We start from the raw sequence: 4,616 nt of genomic DNA, 5'->3' as shown, positions 1-4,616 counted from the left end.
CATCCACCGATCCACCCCTCCCACCGATTTTTATTGCTACTGATTTTTTAGATTGCTCTCGTTTTTTTTACAATGAAATGAACCGGCAGCCATCCATGTATTCCATATATATATCTCTACTTCTAATGGAGGAGTTCGTATGTTGTTCCTTCGTTCGTTCGTTCCCTCGCTCCCCCTCCCATCTCGATCTCCCCATCCACCGATCCACCCCTCCCACCGATTTTTATTGCTACTGATTTTTTAGATTGCTCTCGGTTTTTTTACAATGAAATGAACCGGCAGCCATCCATGTATTCCATATATATATATGAAGTAAATCAGCAGTCAATCAACCAACGAAGTAAATCGGCAGCCATTCAACCAATCAGCCATATATCCATATATAACATGTATTCCATATATAACACAAATCATATCACAATTTAGGATTAAGCGGTAGTGTTTCCATGTAGAGCCGAAATCTTCCACATTTGAACCAACCTATTGGTTGGATGGTTAGAGACTGTGGTATCCCCAGCCCACCAGGGTTCAAATCCTGGTGCTCGCATTTATTCCTGGATTATTTCAGGATTTTCGGCGATGCGCATTCAGTGGGAGGAGACGTTCCCGTCGACGACGAGGCGCCTGCGGTGACTTCGTAAATCTCAAGATGATATGCCGGCTCAGTCTTTCGGAGGTGCTCATAGGGGTAGGGTGTGCGTGTGTGCGTTCATAGGGATGAGTGTATGCGCGTGTATATGAGCGCTTGTGTCTGTACTGATGCTCAAAAAAAAAAAAGAACAAATCGCCCAAAAAAAAATCTTCCACATTTAGCCAAAAAAACATAGGAGGGCCAGGCGAGCCAGAGTTTGCCATCGGAGCAAAAATCAAAGGAGGAAAAAAACAAACGTGGCCTCCCTTTCCTCCGCAATCGGATCCCTGCCAGCATGGCCATGCCGCCGCCGCCTGCAGAGTCCGCCCGGATGGAGGAAGCGCTTGGGGCGAGGGAGAGGTCTAGGCGTCGTCCCGGTGCTCGTCTCCCTCTGGTGTCCGGTGTTGTCTGCTGGCTGCTGCTGCTGTGTGCGCGGGAGATTGGGAGGAGGCTTCGGATGGGATGGAAGAATTTTATACTGATTAACTATCTTCTGTGGGAAGCTTCAGCTGTTGATTTCAGCAGAAGATGTGTGGTGTGCTGCTGCTATTTCGGCGACAACGCTAACACAGAGATTGGTACTTTGGTGTGTTCCTTGGATGGACGACCGGTCAAGGTCAGATGATCAATTCACTTCTTGGCTGCCGCTGCCAAGTTTACTATTATGAATCTAATCCCTCCTATTATTCTCTTGTTGTTACAAATCTGCTCACTTCACAATGTTTTGGCGTGACATGCTTTGGGCGGCTTGCTTTCACACATGGAACAAACTGATTATATTTATTTTCAGGTACAAAGATTATTTGCAGGAGTACAAAGAGAAATATAAAGTCTACCCTTACTTGAATAGTCAGATAGATAAAACACAGTATTGTTACACTGAATTTTCCTTTTAAAGTTCCCCTTTGTATTCTGTTTATTTCTTAAGTCCATGTCATGTTATCTCCTATAATTGGCCTGCTTGTTACGCAATTTTGAAGCTAAAGGTTCATGCGGATTTCAATGTTGCTAAAGAAAGATACAACGATCGGTGCTACATTGTTGAAAGACTCAAAGACATGTATCATGAGTCAGACACAGTAATTAAGTTTTCTACATGCCTTTTCCTTACTGACTAAACCTGAGTACATGATTATTTTCAGTTTTCTCAGAGGAGCGGTAGCGAAGGGAACACACAACAGTTGTTGTCATATGCACCACGGGCACGGTGGGTGGTAGATTACGCGGACACTGGGCGTCGTCTTGCTTCTTTTGTTCTGCTTATTAATTAATTCTCTATCTATTTATGATGATGCAATTTTGGGTTGTGTGTGTGCTGCTGCTGCTTAAACATAACAAATAATATTGATATGAATTTTTCTTCTTCAGTTGCTAATGCACTGATATGTTATTGTTCATGCACATGTACTTTAGCACCCACATTTCCATGTCTCCTTCAATTTGTTGCAGATTTCTTCCAAGTATAGTGAGCTACTTTATTAATGTGAACTTTTACTTCTTGCAGTTGCTAATGTATTGATATTTTTTTGTTCATGCTCATGTGTTGTAGCTCCCACATCTTTCTCTGTCTCCTTCAATTTGTTGTTCATGCTCATGTGATGTAGACTACACACGGCATGCCGGTGCAGGAGGTGGCGTTGCGATGTGTTGGATCTGATCTTTTTTCTCCTGCTATACGGTTGCTTTGAGTGGTGATGCCAGGAATGAGGAGCGGACACCTACGTCATGTGTCACCAGTGGAGGAAGGAAGGCAAGAAGAAGCTCTCCAACACCAACTTCACATTGTTCCGTAGTTTGATTCGTTATATTTCCCCCGAGTTCCATGTTCCCCCCTTTTCCATTCCATGCATGCGTTGTGTTGTGTGTGGTAAAGTAATTTCAAGAAGAATCGTCGTGCGCAATTATTTACGTGTGTTGCTATATTTGCCGGTGAATTTGCAGGACATTTAAATGCGTTAGTTAACTAGGGCGTTTGTGTTGATCTAGGACATCTGGACGTAGCTGTTCTACTCCTTATTTAGCCAGAAGAATTCCTAGCTGGGACGAAGGTGAGCCATCTTAAGTCTAGCTTTTGCATGTTCTCCAATTGTTGGAGCTTCCCAAATTGTAGACTCTCTATTGCCTTGCAGTTTGTACTCCACTACCGCTTACTTATATGAATATTTCACTTTAAAGTTCTCACTAAGTTGGTATGCTAGACACGCAAAAGTGGCCCCTTTCAAATTGTCATAAACTATTTGATTAGTGCATAATTAATTGCAAGTGAATTATATAATAATCCATTTTATGTACTTACAAGTTCAAACAATAACCCCAATTTGTCATGTAGTAAATTAGTTGTACTATATGTACTTCATTTCTTATATGTAGCTAGCTTGCTAGGTTTAAATAAGGACAACGTTTTGTTAATTTTCTTGAGCTTTGAAACCCTAGATTTATTTGATGGAGTATCTTGCAAATAAGTTAGGATTGGGAGGCAAATATAGAAGATCAAGAAGAATTTGACCCAAAAGAGCCAGCAATATAGAAGACCAGGGAGGGGGGTCATGAAAAGAGGTCCTCACCTTGGGTGTCGTCCCTCCTACCCACATCCGGACAGAGAGCGGTGAACCCTGCTGCATCGACCAGTCGGATCCGACTGATTCCATGTCAGACTAGCGGATGCACTGGCTTGGTGTCAATGCGGTGGTGCGAGAGATTGTCGGGCAGATAAAGGGGCCGGCAACACCGTGGCAGGAGAGGAGGATGCAGGTGACGTTGTCGAGGGACTTGTGGAGAAAGGGGACACGATAGACGACAGGGATAGGAGATGCTAGCCGACGCCATGGAGGGAAGAGGAGGATGAGGTGGACGGGCTCCTGTAGTGGTGTGGAGAGGAGGAGCATCGATGCCGTGGCGGGGAGAGGAGGGGCCGGCCGCGGCGGGGAGAGGAGTAACTGGCGCACGCCGTGCAGGGGTGAAACGATTACGTGGACTGAAGGGGAGGCACGATGATGGATATGGCTGTGAGTGGAGACAGTGAGAGGACTACCCTGACCTTTGGCCGCTGTGCGGTGAGGATAAGGTTGTGTAGGTAAAAAAATAGTTTTTCTTGCAAATAAATACAGTTGTTTCAGTCTTAGTTTCATTTTTATATTTAAACATTCAAAATCATTAGTATCAATGTGTTTCTAATAACTTTTCTTGCTCAATCCATGATGTTAGATTCAACACGAGATCTAAAGTTCCGCGTGAAGCCAAACATTCAGTTGTTGACAACATTGTTTGATAGTTGTCCAGGTAGACAATAACATCTCATCGTGCGACCTGGCAAGTAACGTCTCTTGTCATTGTTGTTATGGTTTACGGTTTTTAATTGCTACCGCTTGTAAATTTATCTTCCATATGCAAATTAGACCCTATCCATGGTTCGATATATCTTGTACATCATCGAAAAACATGCACGCATGTATATATTTTAGACCCTATCCATACATCAGCCAAAGGTTAAAACTCCAAGGAATTTAGTGATTACAATGATTTGTGAGGGAATTCAACGACACACTTCCAATTAGCGCAACCTGACTAGAATTCCAATATATCTAGATGTCAACGTGTATTTTCGGTTGGTATTCCAATGATCATAGATGGGTAAATTTATATACTTCACTATCATAACATTAAAGATACAAGCATTTATTTTCTGTTATCACTATATTTAATATAATATTAATTTAGGAAATTGCAGGGATGTGTCTGCCTCCAGCAAAACGTGACAATGGTTCCAGCAAAATGCCATGCTGGTTGCAGCGTTGCATTGATCTTGCAGCAAACATGGGCTCCCGTTCCAGCAAAACAAAACGCCGGTTCCAGCAAATCGTAACGCCGATTGCAACATTGTCGTGGCGTCCCCGCCGTTCTCCACCGTCGCACCACCGCGGCTCGTGGTAGCTCTTCCGAATGCTGGTTGTGGTTCCAGCACTTTGTGCGGTCGGTTGCAACATTA

General features: G+C 43.5%; 1 long non-coding RNA gene across 1 annotated transcript in view; it reads right to left on the bottom strand.

The window, feature by feature from the left end:
- LOC123188738 (uncharacterized) overlaps positions 1-3,624 on the bottom strand; it is a 5,175-nt gene extending 1,551 nt beyond the window's left edge. The window contains exon 1 of the long non-coding RNA XR_006495145.1: positions 3,196-3,624. This is a non-coding gene — a long non-coding RNA (uncharacterized lncRNA). The remainder of the gene's footprint in view (positions 1-3,195) is intronic.
- Positions 3,625-4,616: the final 992 nt, after the last annotated feature.

This window comes from Triticum aestivum, chromosome 2A (genome assembly GCF_018294505.1).
Source record: "Triticum aestivum cultivar Chinese Spring chromosome 2A, IWGSC CS RefSeq v2.1, whole genome shotgun sequence".
Classification (NCBI taxonomy): Eukaryota; Viridiplantae; Streptophyta; class Magnoliopsida; order Poales; family Poaceae; genus Triticum; species Triticum aestivum.
This window is presented reverse-complemented; position numbering and strand designations above follow the sequence as displayed.